Source organism: Chanos chanos, chromosome 8 (genome assembly GCF_902362185.1).
Source record: "Chanos chanos chromosome 8, fChaCha1.1, whole genome shotgun sequence".
NCBI lineage: Eukaryota > Metazoa > Chordata > Actinopteri > Gonorynchiformes > Chanidae > Chanos > Chanos chanos.
In genome coordinates, this window is record NC_044502.1 from 4,070,549 (window position 1) to 4,087,279 (window position 16,731).

Sequence of the window (16,731 nt, forward strand, 5' to 3'; positions counted from 1 at the left end):
TGTATAAATGTGTGTAACTGTGTCTCATATGTTGTGATATCATATGTGCTGGCTGAGTGTGTTTGTGTTCCTGCGTCAACCATGGAAGAGGGTTTCAGGTGGGAAAAATGATATCTGATATGTTATCTGAATTGAACTGCTGCAACTGACTGGTGACCTGTCCGGGGTGTCTCCCCTGCCTTTCGCCCTATGAGCGTTGGGATAGGCTCCAGCACCCCCAACGACCCTGATTAGGATAAGCGGCTTAGATAATGAGTGAGTGAGTGAATCGAACTGGACCGAATTGAACTGAATTGAATTGAATCACCGGGACGCACCAATTACAGTTGTCGTGGCCGAGTGGTTAAGGCGATGGACTAGAAATCCATTGGGGTTTCCCCGCGCAGGTTCGAATCCTGCTGACAACGACTGTGTGGGACAGTCAACCCTAAAGCTAGGACAAGTAGCACTTTTCCCCTCCTGCACTACACTTGGCTGAAGTGCCCTTGAGCAAGGCACCTAACCCCAACTGCTCCCTAGCCACTGCTGTTGTGATTGCTCACAGCCCCTAGAATGTGTAGCCTTATGTGTTCACCACAACCTGCACAGGTCCAATCTCCCCATTTTTCTTCAATAAAACACTTCAACTGAACCTGCCTGAATTTGAAACTGAGCTAAATTTAATTCGAACTGAATCACTTGAACGTGTTTGCACACAGGCACTTTATGTAGTATTGCGAGGGCCTGTGTGGTCTATTGTAGTCTCCTGTGGCTCTGTGTTGTTTTATGTGGCACCATGGTCCTGGAGGAGCGTTGTTCACTGTGTACTAGCTGTATATGGTCGAAATGACAAATAAAGTCTACGTCTACGTCTACACCTAATGCTGAACTGTACTGAACTGAAATGAACTGAACTGGATCACTGGGGAAATGCTACACTGAACTGAAATGAACTGAACTGGATCACTGGGGAAATGCTACACTGAACTGAAATGAACTGAACTGGATCACTGGGGAAATGCTACACTGAACTGAAATGAACTGAACTGGATTACTGGGGAAATGCTACACTGAACTGAAATGAACTGAACTGGATTACTGGGGAATTGCTACACTGAACTGAAATGAACTGAACTGGATCACTGGGGAAATGCTACACTGAACTGAAATGAACTGAACTGGATTACTGGGGAAATGCTACACTGAACTGAAATGAACTGAAGCGAAAGTGAACTCAAATGATCTGAACTTTATTGAAATTCCAAAATAAATTATATTCGGGAGAGCCCTCGGGATTCGTTGAATCAGACATGTCTGATTTGGATGGTAGCAAAACCACACAGCTTCTGGATCCCTCTGGGAAGAGGACTACCAGCCCCTGCTGCGGAGCAAACAGTTTTTTTTTGTTTTTTTTTGAAACGTTAGGTGAAAATTAGGTATTTTGTAAATCTGTTTTAGCATGTACAGTAGTTAATAAAGAGCCACAAGAATCCGGAACATTCTCGGGTGTTCCAGTGCTTCAGGCAGCTGGTGAAAGACTCACACACAATTAGCTTAAGCCTGTGTGTTATGTATGTGCTCTGAATTTTTGAGCCACAAAAAAAAAAATCCTATTTTTACAAAAAAAAAACCCAAAACAAAACAAAACAAAAAAAAACCCAAAACAAAACAAAAAAAAAAAAACACTGGTGTAGATTCTTCAGTAAAACTGAGTTGGAAAATGACACTGGTTTGTGACATTTATCATTGTGAGTATTTTACAAAGTATGTGAGAGTTTGTGGAAGTTTTGTTTGTTATTTTGAAACCGCATGTGACAAATCTCAACTCTGGTAGGTCTTTGACTTTCTGAAGATTAATGTCTGAGGGTTGCAGTTTGAAAGTTTTGAAAAATCTGAAGTGTCACATACTTCTTTAGAAGTATTTAAATTATTAGCCTGTTGTCCTAAGAGGCCCTGCTGTTTTATTTTTGCTAATGTTTTTGTGAATGAAGTTCAAATGAGATGGGACACAGGGAGAGGTAACATCTGGGATGGGTGAATCTGGTTAAGTTGAACGTCCTGAGAGTTAAGGGGTTTATGGTTTGAGGTGAAGCCCAGAGACTTTGTGCATTTCTGAGGAGCATGTGTAGGAGCTGTGGGGAATGGTTGGATGGGTGGATGGATGGATGAAGGGGATTTGGTTTCGTACTTACAGGTGGTCCAGGAGGTCCAACCTCCCCCTTCTCGCACGCACACTTCTGGGGCAGCGGGCACTGTGGAGATACATACATACACACACACACACACACACACACACATACATGCACGCACGCGTGCGCGCACACACACACGCACACACATACATGCACGCACGTGCGCGCACACACACACACACACACACACACACACACACATGCATGCATGCATGCACGCGCGCGCACACACACACACACACATACATGCACGCACGCACATACACACACACGTATGCACACACATACACACACACACACACACACACGTTCAAACATAGACACACACACACACACACACAAACGCACACACATGCACGGATCAGACAAATACACAAAGGTTGTTGAAAGACAAACACAAAAAATGCATGACAGAAAAAATCTGTGGAAACACACAAACTCTGAGGGTAATTCCAAACCGACACTCACCCCTTGGTCTGCCAACTCCGTCTGTCAAACAAACAAAAAAAAAGACAAGTGTTTTTCTTTTTGACTTTTGCATCCTAAACTTTAATCCTAAACAAACTCCATGTATAAAGAACCCCGCAGAAATCAATCTCGGTCTCGTGGTTAAACATCTTCATGATATTCTCGGATGCAGAGGAACTATATTAACTTTTCTTCTTTATTTTTTATCAGAAAAACCGGAGCTTATCGTGCTGCATTCAGACTCTTTCTCAAAATGCCAATTAAATGTTTTGCCTTTCGCTCGTTGCGAGTCGAGTTTGGAGATCAAACAGATGACGGATTTTGATGAAAAAAAACAATGCTATGCTGTAAGTGATTCCAAAGACAGACTGACATAACTGTAATTTGTGCATATAAATACATATACAGATCCACATGCGCGTAAACACACGCACGTGCATAATATGATCAACACATCCTTTGTTCTTTGTCTCTTTCCGTTTTTTCTCGATTTCCCAGCCAAAAGGGCTACTTTTATGGTTTTCTCTCCTTATTACATTGTGTCTCCCCCGTCTATTTTTTCTCTCCACATGAAAGGCAGCCGACATGCTTATGAGAGCAAACGTCTGAAATTCCTCTGGACAAAATGTGAACCATATGCCACGCTAAATATCATACCACACGTCCCCAGGACCTTTCTGAATGTGTTTGAGCATCTCAAAGCTTCCAGGAGGCCTTCCTCTATTCCGCGCCATTACAGAACATCACAGACTCTCCGTTTACTTTTTCTCTCTCTCTCTCTGTGTGTGTGTGTGTGTGTGTGTGTGTGTGTGTGTGAACCAACTGATTACATACAGATGCCACTTGAAAATATTGGTTCCTATTCCAGTCGCCACTAAAAAAAAAAAAACCCCAATAAAGACAAATGGAGAAAGACCCCTCCCTCCCACCTCCCACATGAGAGAAACGCACAAACTTACAGTAAAATCCTTAACAGTAAAAGCATAACCAATGCTAGACAAAAAAAACCTTGTTAGGAGTGATTCTAAAGCCCACAGGTCAGAAATGTTGACCTTATAAAGGATTTACTATGGGTGTATAGTGGTCTTTCTTCTTTTAACAGCTGAGAGAGAGAGAGAGAGAGAGAGAGAGAGAGAGAGAGAGAGAGACTAGGAACTGTGTGTACAAGTGTCCAGCTGATTCTCCAGTCTTCAGATGAGTAGCCTGAAGCTTTGGGAGAGTTTCACAGATGAATGAGAACTGACAAACCATTTTTATTTCCACTGACTGTCTTGTCAGTGAGAGTAAACAGACCGGCGTAAATGAAATCCTTGTGCAAAACACACGGTAAAATCTGACGGTTTCATTTCTTCTTCCCATCTCTTTCCAATGAATACACTCTCTAAATTTATCAAGTATCACACGGTCAAACCTGATTAAATGAACAAAAGCTAAAGGCAATGGGTGTGAATAATGTTTTCAAGTGAAGTTTACAAATGAGATTTCTCATTGCCTCGAGAAGATACTACACTGAGTTTACGAGGGAAACAAGCCAGTAATCAAGATTGAAACATTGGCTCACAACTCAACACCAATGATTTTTTTTAACTAAAGAAACATGTCAGCATAACCTTGAGCAAAGTTTGGATCCCATATTTGGATCCTCCAGAAGCACCTGATGCCTGAAACAATGAGAAATTTAAGCCTGTGCAGGATGAAAGAATGTCAATGATTCATAGTAATTTAAGTTAACATAACAAGGCACCCTCGAGTTTTCTCACTTTTGAGTGACACGCAGTACTAAGAATGATTTGAGGGTTTACACATGTTGTACTTATTAAATGATTCAAGCAGCAGGCAATTCATTAACAGAGTAAACACAATTCATGTTTGCTATAGCACCATTAAAACATGGATTTTAGTGTAGGCAACAGCAATGAACATGGAATATTGGTGAACACAGGACACTGGAGAATACGGAATATGGTATACTAGAAAATAAGAAATATGGAAAACTGACACCACGTCACTTAGATGGCTGATACATACACACGCGCACGCGCGCACACACACACACACACACACACACACACACACACACACACACACACATTTATGAGTCTTTCCCAGTGACCTCAATTGTAAAGGTGAGTAAAGAATAATAACCCAACTATCCCAATAACTCAAATCATAACCACAACTACAACAAAAAAAACAAATATTTTGGAACTTGTTGATTCAACAGCAACAACAGCAACAACAACAACAACAATCCCCTTGGGGGGAAAAAAAAAGATATTTTTGTCCCAAGAGAGGGCCGGCAGAGGCGATATATCGCAAGTACGTGAACTGAAAGTCTGAAGCACATTAAGATAACTCAAAATAATTTCAGTCTTCACACACACACACACTGCGATGGAGAGAAGGGTCAGTGGAATCTGGTTAAGACAGCATTGGCATGGCTGTGGTCTTGAAGGCTGATTGGGCTTTTCATGTCTTGATGTTAAACACCTGCATGAAGATCAGGCCAAGCAGGAACCTGTTGCTAGCACTAGCACGGACACGGTTTATAAAGCTATTCAGTCTGCAAGCACCGTCATGCTTCTGTGACACTTAGCTGTACTGCATCCACACACACATCCATACACACTCACACAAACACACACACATGCACACTCATACAAACACACACACATGCACACGCACACATAGCTACATGCGCGCACACACAGACATACACCTAAACACACACACACACACACACACACACACACACACAATCTATCTCACTGTCTTGTCTTACTTCTTGACTCCATAATGAAGAACAGTTAGTGTTATCACTTGTCACTTAAGCAATATTGCTGTTACGGATGATGCAACAACAGAGGGCAATCAGTCACCATGCTCCTCAATCTGATATAATCCATTACTGTAACACAATGACCTAATTTACAGAACATCCCTGTTCATTTATACACCATGCTGAGAGAGTCACACACTCTAATTACGTCACTGAGTTACACTGACTCATAAATTAGACAACATTTAACTAGGGTGTAACTGCCAAAGATAAATTGTGACGGAGAAGTCTATTAATAATATATGGGGCCGTTAGCCATGTGTTTCAATGTACACCAGAGTAAAATGAGTTGAATTAAAACGGCTGTCAGTGGTAATTTATGTTATTCAGCACATACGGCTGATCTCTCGCTCTCTCTCTCTCCTCTTGAAGTTTCTCACGTACCGAGACAGGAGAAGGTCACCGCACCACAAGACGTCCCTATTACTGAACTACTTTTTATGTTCAACAGAAAACATTCCCTTTTTGGGGGGGAGGGGGGGGGGGGCGCTGATTTACCGATTAACTTCTTCTATTGTACAATTAAGCGCTTTTTCTGAAGAAGTGGAACTCTAAAACAAAAGATACGCCAAGGTTTTCATCTCGTCATCCTGTCCGTACGTTTTTTTTTTATCGCTACACAGAAAAACGCCACCGGCAGTGCTGCTGGAACATCAAATTCAAGATGCAAATTCTGCACCAGAACTAACAAAAACGAAATTACGACATCGCTGCTCAAAGATATGTTATTTGGGATAGAGAAACAACCTCTTCGCTTAGCTAGCTAATTACGTATTCAGATAAGCACGGTAACATAATTATAAGTGCTGGTTCCGTTTCGATAATATTTCTTGTTTTTCATTCAAAGATAAGTGGTAGTCACTAAAGCGATGAAAGCGGAATATTTTGTGACCGTCCCTACTTCACCCGTTTTGCACACGCTCACACATACACACACGAACGCTTGATACGTGTTGATGGATGCCACTTAGACTCCTGTGATCAGAACATCCATCTGGGCAGGTGAGGCGAGAGACAAACACGCCAACATTCCAGCAAAATGTTTGGATGAGAAAAACGTGACTCTGAAGTTTCCACTGAGCTACAGTGTCGTGTTTTCCCCCATGATATGCTATCGAGGAGAAGAAAAATAATGTGAGAATGTGCAAATTCTTCTTCACTGGGTGCCTGGATCAAACCAGACATGAAAATTTTGTTTATAGATCATAGGTGCCTAAATCCTACAGGGTTTTCAATCGTGACCGAAGGGTTGCCGGTTCGATTCCCAGGACCGACATCCACGGTTGCGTGCCTTTGGGCAAGGCACTTAACCCCAATGCCCCCCAGGCGCAATGAATGATGCCCACTGCTCATGCGTCTGGTGTGTGTGTTCACTACCGGTGTGTTTGGTGGGTTAAATGCAGAGGACAAATTCACTGCTCACTGCTCACAGTGTGTGTGCGCGATCACAGAGATTTACATTCACCATCCATCCATCAATCAACCAACCAACCAATCAGTCAAACGACTCTGGTATCTAATTGGCCAAAGAGTGCAAACGTGTTAAAAAAATAATGAAAAGGTGACAGCACAAAGCAATAAGTCTCCAACTTGGCGCTGCAAGTCCAGGTTTAGGCACTGCTGGTATAGACACTTATGTGTCTTACGTCAAACAAGAACAAGTAGTTTCCTCTGAGCCATGGCCAAACTGTAGCCTCCACGAGGGTGAAAGCTGTTGTCCTGATTTGATCTATCGACTTATTTTACTGCACTTACCGTCAGACTTCCAATGGCTTATTCGTTTTTTCTAACCATTGCAAGGGCAGTAAAATAAGTCATTACCGAAGATGAGCAGCTATGGGCAACCTATAGCAATCATCTGCTGTTAAAGATTTCCAGTTCCTGAGGGCAGCTTTCCAGTCAAGGAGCTGAAAAACAACCGCTGCTTAATTGGAGAAGATTTACTGCCATACGTTGACGCTTTTCGCACGTATTAAAACTGTTAGAACGTACCGTTGCAACCTATGATAGTTTACGGCAAATACACCGGCGAATGAGAATTTTTATTCGGACAAAATCGAGAAATTGTGGTCTACGGGCAACAAAGAGGCAGCGTAGACAGCGTTTTCTTTGGTACCATCACTATGCCACATTAGCCTAGCAACGCTGGCTTGGCACCCGCTCTTCTTTCTGTGAAATCAAATCCGTTAACTCTGAGAGACACGCTAAACTTGACGTCTGCGCTTTATGTGAGGACAATCTCAAAGAGCACACGCTCACCACCATTCGTGCACCACCGTTTTTTCGAACCCACCCCCAAGATATGAGAAGAAAGAAAAAAAAATCCTTCGTGTCTTTGTTATGCTTTTGGTTCTTCAGTTCAAACGAAACTATAATTTCTCGACTTCAAAGCTCACTGAACATCCCACCTTCGGTGAGTGATTTTGTTTTCACTGTTCTAAACGATTCCCCTCGGACTTTTTTTTTAGAACTACTGTGGGACCGTATCCAGCTGAAATAATGAAATTTGGACAACCCTTTGTCCTGTTTCAGGAGCACCCCCTTGTTTCTAAACTCCCCAAACTACACTCAGAGGACCAGCTGCAGATGCTTTTAAACGTAGAACTGTACTGTTGTTATTGCTGTATCTTTGCCGAATGTTTTCTGTGATTCAGTAAACCTACATGGGAGACAACCCTTAATGCGTTCACTTTACACCCCCTAAAGTATTCAAAAGGCCTCTTTCTAGTAGTATTAAATAAATAAATAAATAAATAAATAAATTCTGATGTCAGTGTCACATTAACAGTTAGTTTTTTGGCCCAACACATAAATAACTGCTAATCTACAACCCCCCCCCCCCCCCCCCCCAAAAAAAAAAACCCATAAAAACAACACTTTTCCCAATATACTCACAATCTCTTTGATGATCTTGTCCACGACACCCCTGTCCTGAAGATTGTGCAGGAAACGAGACTCAGGCAGGTTTGCCAGCTGGCGAAGCTGGACCACGTTGAAGGGCTCGTTGGCAACTGGCGTGATGCCAACGGCAAAAAAGCGGATGCCTTGGTTCCTGGCGTCGGCCATGGCGGAGGAAATGTCCGGGTTTCTGGGATGGGAGACGCCGTCGGTCAGAAGGATAACCACTTTGACGCTGCGTGTCTCGGACTCTTCCAAGTACATGCGGGTGAGGTTGGTTATGGCGTAGGTGGTGTAGGTGCCGTGTCCGATGTAGGCCATCGGAAGGATGCGGGCTTTGAAGCTGGCCACGCCCCTCCACTCTTTAAAGGACTGCTCCACTATCACGTGACTGCTGTACTGCAGCAGGGCTGACCTGAAGTTCAGGTTACGCCCCGTCTGGAGACGGATCCCTTGGACCCGGTCAATGATGTCGGCCACGAACCGCTTCTCCTGGGCATGGTTCTCTTTGGCGCTCTCCGAGCTGTCCACCACAAACGCCAGCTCCAGAGAGCAGTCTTCATCTAGGACTGCTGAGAGAGAGAGAGAGAGAGGTGTATTAGAACAGACTGACCTTAAATAAGATCTGTAGCTGTTGGGCAGCAAGAGCAGCATTAGCGCAAAGTGCTAAGATGACCCAGGCTGCAGGCTTAACGATCATAAACGGTGTCCTCAATGAGTTTTCCTCATTTCTGACCACCGGGAGGAGAACTGAAAAAGAATTGAAAAGAAAGAAAGAAAAAAAAGGAAAAAAAAAGCCACGCAGGTCTTGATAAATCACGTTTACGTTCCAAAACGAATGTGTCAGCAAAAAGAGGATCTTGCCCCAGGTAAAACACCAGCATGTTGTGGAATAAAAACTCATCAACCTCTAGAATGCAGAGGAGAACTGTTTGGGGGGGGGGGGGGGGGGGTGTCTCCACAAACCACCTTGAGATAAGATCAAATCCTTTGGCCACTTCCAGAAACTTCCATGAAAGCCAAAAAAAAAAAAAAAAAAAAAGTTTCCGTGGGGAAAGTCATGATGCTACACATCTCATTTTCCATGGCAGAGGGCTGCTTTTTGTCTTCTTTACGAGAGAGAGAGACACACGTGTGTAATCAATCCGCCTTGTAATCAAATGTTCTGGCATTCGACGATTGTTCCAGACTCCTTTGAAATCATGTTGTTCTGTGATGTGCTGCGTGGAGTTTATTAAGAAAACTAGATTGACGTATATGTCCCTGGCTTTCTGGAGGTGACTGGCGATAATGATGCCCTGGAAATTTCTGGAGATTTGTGTTTCGTCAAGTTGTGGGTATTAAAAGGGATTAAAAATTGACACCGGTTGTTCTTTAAAATACATAAAAGAAATGCATTATTTTTTTTTTATGTCTAATCATGGAAAATTATGAAAATGATTTTATATTTTAATGTGACAGCTGCTAATCCTGGAAGTGCTTGAAGTGATATTTGGCATAGATTTGTGCGCTCAACGGTTTATTGTGGAAAGTTAACGTTTTGTGTTGTAATTTCTCCTCCGTTCAGCGTTGCGTTTTGTCGTGTTGCAGCACGTTGTGTTGTGTTGTGTTGCGTTGTGTTGGGTTTTGCCGTGTGTGTGTTACGCTGTGACTTACTTTGAGCACTGTTTTTAAGGTTACTTTTGGGTCTGAGCAGTTTGTTCTTGACTCTTGTGTCTCCTCTCCTCTCCTCTTCCTCATAATCTTCATCATAGTACTCCTGAGCCCAGATACACTGCAGCCCACATAACAAGACCAGCCAGCATACACGCCAGGACATCACAGCTACTGACACACACACACACACACACACACACACACATACACACACACACACACGCACACAGATCATGTCAGAACAGCAGTCCAAATCAGAGTCGTCCAGAAATGTATCTCAAAATCTTCACTGAAACACACGGCAAACTCAGTTTCACATTTACATACTAAAACGACCTCCAGAAGTTACAACAGCACCACATTTGGCTTAAGAGCCTGTTATCAAATGAAACTATAAAATAATTTGAACTTGATTCATGCCTCTTTCTGTTCTTTTTGGGACTCAGTGTAGTACTTACAAGTATTTATTGGCAAAACAACAGAATCTTTTTTTTTTTTTTTTTTTTTACAAAATACAGTAACTAAAAGCAGACTTACTGTGTGGAGTGGCACAGCTCCGGTAGACTCTGTTCTCAGTGCAGTGTGGAGAAGTGTCTGATGTACGGCAAGGGTAGCAGTACAAAAGTCATACAATGATCCCAGATCAGTTGAGAGAGTGAAATAAACCTCCAACTGCCACCTCTCTCAGTCTGCCCCTCCTCTTCAGCTGCATACAGTGCACTAATCCAACAATGCAAGGGGAGAAAGAACTGGAGAAAGGGGGGGGGGGGTAAGAAAGAAGGATAGGGAAGGAAAGAGAGAGAGAGCCAGAGAGAGAGAGAGAAAAGGAGGCTGTGTGCAGTGAAGTACAGTGGAAGTGTGTGAGTGTGTGTGTGTGTGTGTGTGTCTTTGAGTCACAGCGCGTAAGAGAAGGAGACCCCGCTTAAGTGCCTGTGTGAGGGGAAAAGAGTTTACTTTAAAGTATGTGCCCTCTCTCGCTCGCTCTCTCTCTCACTCTGAAAGTAAGGTGCAGCGGCTGCAGTTATTCCTTAGGCGTTCTGAGACTCCGCCCCTTGGTTTCCCTTTCCCCGTTTTATTGACGGGCAGGTAATGTATGATTATGCATACCAGAACACGCCCACAGCGTGACAGCCCTGCGTAGAATATACAGCTGGAAATAAAAACTTCAAAGACTGACTGCAAACTTTGTCTAAAATGAAGGGGGTTTTTTTCTTTTTTTTTTGGCAGACTCCGTCAGAGCGTACGAACCAAACAATAGTCATTAATTATATATTAGTAACTGAATAAACCTTTATAATATATTTGAAATCATTGGTAATAATATTAAGAAAAGACCGTAGTTAGTGAGTGCATTCCAGCGTGTTGTTAATGAGGAAAAGGGAGGACAGTGTACAGAGCAGGGGTGAAAATGAACATTTGTAATTGTCCAGTGGTGAAGGATGCGTTTAATCATTGTCCTACTGGGTTTTAGGTACAGCACACAACATAAACTTGTGTGATTCCAGCTGTGTGTACATACCACTGAGAGAGAAAGAGAGAGAGAGGGAGAGAGAGAGAGAGAGAGAGACAGAAAAACTGAGTTGCAGGGTTGCCATAAGACAGCACTGACTATAGAAGTTTTGCTCTATGAGTTATCTCATCATCACAGGGGCCTTAAAACACCATCTCACAGCCACAGGACTCAAAAACGTCAATCTTTTTGGTTCTCAAACCCCCGGTGCTTGTCAGTTTTCCTTCGAGATAATGTTACGAGAAAAAGGTCTCATTACTGCCATGTTATGGATTCACATTTCTGATCCTTCACCTCCAGTTCCAACCCCTCAGATAATGCGTCTCGTCGGCTGACCTATCAGTCAAGTTCATTAGTCCGTAACACCGCGACCGTCTTTAATACGTCTTACCTGGAGGCAGGCAGAATTCAGCTGTCATTCAAGAATGTGCTAATGATTGATTGGTTTAGCTCCTGCCTGGATCCGGCTCCTCTGTCTCTCTCTCTCTCTCTCTCTTTGCTTGACTGAGATCTCCAAGCACGGAGCTGTTATGTAGAGTCATATTGTCTCAGTCTACGGCTGGGAAACTCCTTGGACCTGTACTACGCATTAAAAACTACAGCCTGCAGAGTAGGTCTGGATTTACTTAAACGGACCTGAGCAAACCCAGAACAGGAACCTTGGGCAGAGACCCAGGTCGGTCAGTGTCATTCCGAGAGGTGATTAAAGGCAACCACAGATTTATAGTTAGTTTTATAGTCTTTTTTAATTTTTAGCACATGATGCAGATTGAAACACTCTCATATGTTTTGTGTCTTCTGGGGAGCAGAATCCGTGATGCGAACCATCGGTCTGCATTGATGTAATCCCTCGGTGAAGAGGTCGTTATGACGGCATAGTCTGACACAGAGTTTTATTTAGGCGGTTCATTTAATTTCACCTTGTTTTTTTTTTAAGTAACTGTGAGATTTTGATGTGTGCTACTATCTATGCAAAAGTACTAACATTCTCTTAAAATATGAATGAAATGAATCATGGGATTGGAGCAACTGACCTCATATTTCTTCAAACTACAATAAATGAATTCTGAATTCTTCACAAACAAATTCAAAGTTTTGTAACAGATTTTATGGAAACCAGTGAACAAATTGGAATCCATTTGTTTCCTTTTATTATAGTTAGTAAAGCAGGGGAGACAATGGAGGCACCGTCACGGGGCTTTTTTCTCGGTCGCCGTGGAAAACGGCCTGTTCTCGGTTGCCGTGGAGAATGAATGGAGTCCACTTTGGGTGATGTCATAAATCCAGGCGGTCGTCATGGCGATGACAGAGCACGGCACAGGCAGGTGGGTGGAATTGCTCCGGCACGGCGGAGCGGGGAACGCGGCCCTAAATCTAGAACGTTGTTTTTTTTTTTTTTTTTTCCACGAAAGAGCAGCGAAAAACGTGCAAACGATCTGTGCTGAATGCCGTCATCTTTCCCCTTTTGATATCGGCGCTGCCTGATGTCGCCACCTGCCAAGAAAACATCCTGTTCATTTTAACAGTCCATCGCTCCTCCAGCTCTCTACTGAGTCTTCCCACTGTGTCCAAATGCACCGCAGATTCCGTCGGCTCTGCTGTTTCTCCAACGCTCAGGCTTAAAGAATGAAGCAAATAGGTTTGCTCACCAGTAGTCTCACACTTAGAATTCCATAGAGCTGTTACGTGACTAATGCAAACAATAACAATAACAACAACAACAACAACAACAAAAACAAGAAGAAGAAGAAGAAGAAGAAGAAGAGGAGGAGGAAGAAGAAGAAGAAGAGGAGGAGGGAGAAGAGGAAGAGGAGGAAGATTATACAAACAATTGTGTAACTGACTTGAGTTCAGTTGAACTGAACTTAGGAATGTGTTTCTCATTTTATTACATTTTGAAGCATTGACTTCATATTCTCTCTGAACGGTTCTGTGTCTTTGATGTAATATGAAGCTAACGGTCACCTGAGGACAGTCTGCTGGGCTACGCTCGGCCACTGTCCTCCACCTGAACCACGAACATCTTCATCGCACCTGACACACGCGCTTCACACGGGGAGAACACGCATTCCACCCCTAACGCTAAACTGTTGGGAGATTAAAAAAGCGTAAGAGACAGAGAGGGGCAGCGCGCGTCATGTGTGGAGGTCAAAGGCCGTGTCGTTCGCCATCGTGGGGTGTGTTTGGACTGTTTCGAGGGGTTTTACGGATGACAGAAAGTTCATTTGTATTTGTGTTTGTGTGTGTCTGTGTGTGTGTGTTTGTGTGTGTGTGTGTGTGTGAGTGTGTATGTGTTTGTGTGTGTGTGTGTGTGTGTGTGTGCGCGTGAGAGAGAGAGAGAAAAAGAAAGAGAGAGCACTGATTCACATACTGTCAAAACCGTATGAAAGTTTGAGTTGAGCTGGGATTCACGCTTCAGCGTAAGGCTTAAGGTGAATAGACATATCCTTACGTTTAAGATGCATGGGTTGAATCCTAATCTCATTTAATACTTTCATAAAGCCAAGTGAACAGTACTGTCGGCCTCACGCCAGAAAATGAACAGAAAACCTTTTGTAACGTAATGAAACAGTCGACGCCAAAAGCAAGCGAAAAGCAATGGGTTTTTTTTTTTTTTTGAATGCTCTTAACAGAACAAAACCAAAAAAACAAAAAAGTTTCACTAACATTATCTTACATTTCAACCCATCCATCATACAGTGCTATTCACCATCATGAAAGCATATATCAAAGAAGTCACACACTGCAGAGAGGAGAGTCTTTGATGTTTTCCAGCGAACTCTGAGGTTGGTATTATCCCCCTTGTGAAAAGTGATGATGTTTAGTACGACACACAGACAAAACAAGAAAGCACAGCCTCTAGCCTCTAAATACTGTGCTTAACTTTAGACATATACGGGAGGAGCTGTGCAGTCATTTTGAATGGGGGCCAAGGCCCCGGGGGCCATTAAGCATTTTTTTCCCCCTTTTTTTATCTGAGATAAAGTTTACCACACTCAAGCATGTTCTTCTCAAGGACTCTCACGTTGTTTTAGGAAGTTTAATACCCACTAGCGTGATGCAGCCGCACTGTCACACGAGGGCAGAGGTGTGTCCCGTACCCGGGGTCCAGGGGGGTTGAATCCCAGCTGCGTTACACGCGCGTGCCGGTTGCACGCAGCTGCGTCCCAGTTGTCCCAAGTTTCCCTCAGCGGAGAAGACTGGGATTACAAGAACGGACTCTGTAACTTCTCCGAAAATAACGTGAAACATACCCCTCCACCACCATGCTTTTATGAAAAGACATGATGTACCAATTATATATGCATGATCCATACGACCGGGCAGGAATCTGTGAGGAGGTTCACAGAGACCAAAGGAGGAATGCCCCACACAGAAATATAAAACAAATGGCAAACCCTGTCCAGAACTATACAACTATACATTGGTTTTTTTTTTAATGTAAAACAAAGGCAAGCTTTTACAAGAACAAATAAAACAGCCATATTGCATATTTGTAAACAGGGGATGTTTACAAATGTTCACATGTGCCAGATTGCTGTGTGTATGTACTGCATTGATGCGTGTATTTAAAAAAAAAAAAAAAAAAAAAAGCAATCAGTTGAGACTGTGTAAACAATGTGTTCAGTAGAAGCTGAAACATGCAAAAAAAAAAAAGTGTTTATGAAAACTTGTTTTCATTGGGCAATCATGTGGTTAACAACCTAAGAAAATTCTCATGGATTCTGTTGCCATATTTTACCACAGAGAAGAAACACACACTTACACACACACACACACACACACAGAGCGTTCAGAAGCCTTTCAACCATCTGCACCAAGCCAGAATGCTCCAGGGATGAAGCAAACTTCACGATCCTTTTTGAAGACTACATGGCTTGGCAGGGAAATTTAGGTGATAAAAGGGAGATGATAGGGTGGGAACAATAGGAACTCATTGCTTTTGACTTGGCCATCTGCACCGTACTGCCCAAAGCAAAATGACTACTCCGATTTCTCTTGGTATTACGCCAAATCACTGTCTGGTAGTGTGTTTCTACACTGAGCATAAGTGAGCTTTTTATCTATCTATCTATCTATCTATCTATCTATCTATCTATCTATCTATCTATCTATCTATCTATCTATCTATCTATCTCTGTAAACTGTGAACCCTGTGAACTATATATGACTATTTCATATGATTGATGATTTGGGAAGAGGAATTTTAAGAAGGATCAGATAAAAACTTAGAGAGTGAGAGAGAGAGAGAGAGAGAGAGAGAGAGAGAGATGTCTTAGGAATGTGATCAAATTCCATGCAATGTCAAGTACAGGCTGTGTCCCAATGGCTGCAGGAAACTTATACATTTTTTACTTTAACTTCCTCTGTTGGCTGAGGGATAAACAAACATTATGGCGAATTTAAAAAGCCGTCCTTAAACCGCTTTACTCTTCACGGGTAAAGGGGTCTCTTGGATCTGTTCTCTTAACCCGAGTTGCTATACAGACCATCACAATGCACGCAACAAATACGATCTAGCTAAGAGCTTAAACGTATTGAACCTCTTTCTCGAGGCCCGACCATTAACGTCAGTTTGAATATGTGGGCAGATGTCAGTTGAACGCTTAGACAGGACCAATAACGTTTGAGCCCAAGTGAATTAGTCAGTAAAATGGAGTATGTGATGGACAGGCTGGGACATAAAAAGAGTCAGTGAAGCGTAGGAATTTTCATAAGGAAGAACGGGGATATATGACGCATCATATTACACTGATCAAAGGCTTTCACCAACCGTTGTAATTTACAGATATCGGACATGCGAAACTTTTTTTTTTTCGGACGTGCGAAACTTCACCCTAGGTGAGTTTCACTGATGGTTTAAAAATGTTTCAGTACGACAAGAGAGATCAATTGCAAGTTGACGCCTGACCAAAATTTGTAGGTCAAACAATGAATTAAAATCAGTTAGAACGGTCTATAGAGTTGCACAAAGAATTCCTGTAGGATAACAACGGGGAACAGAATATTAGATTTGATGAAACCTTGTGTCTGAGGCCAGAACCCTTACAACAAACCCTATTAAACACTTGTTGTTCTACAGTTATACACCTGGTTGTAACATTAAAACTCTCAGTTCTCATTAAACCCTTGATGATTGACTCAATTGCTGAAGCAAAATACATGATTCGTTCATTTTCTCCCTAGGC

The 16,731-nt window shown here is 42.7% G+C and overlaps 1 non-coding gene across 1 annotated transcript; it reads left to right on the forward strand.

The window, feature by feature from the left end:
- The first annotated feature begins 325 nt into the window (after positions 1-325).
- On the forward strand, positions 326-407 carry trnas-aga (transfer RNA serine (anticodon AGA)). Its single transcript has one exon. It is a non-coding gene; the product is annotated as a tRNA-Ser (tRNA).
- The last annotated feature ends 16,324 nt before the right edge of the window (positions 408-16,731 follow it).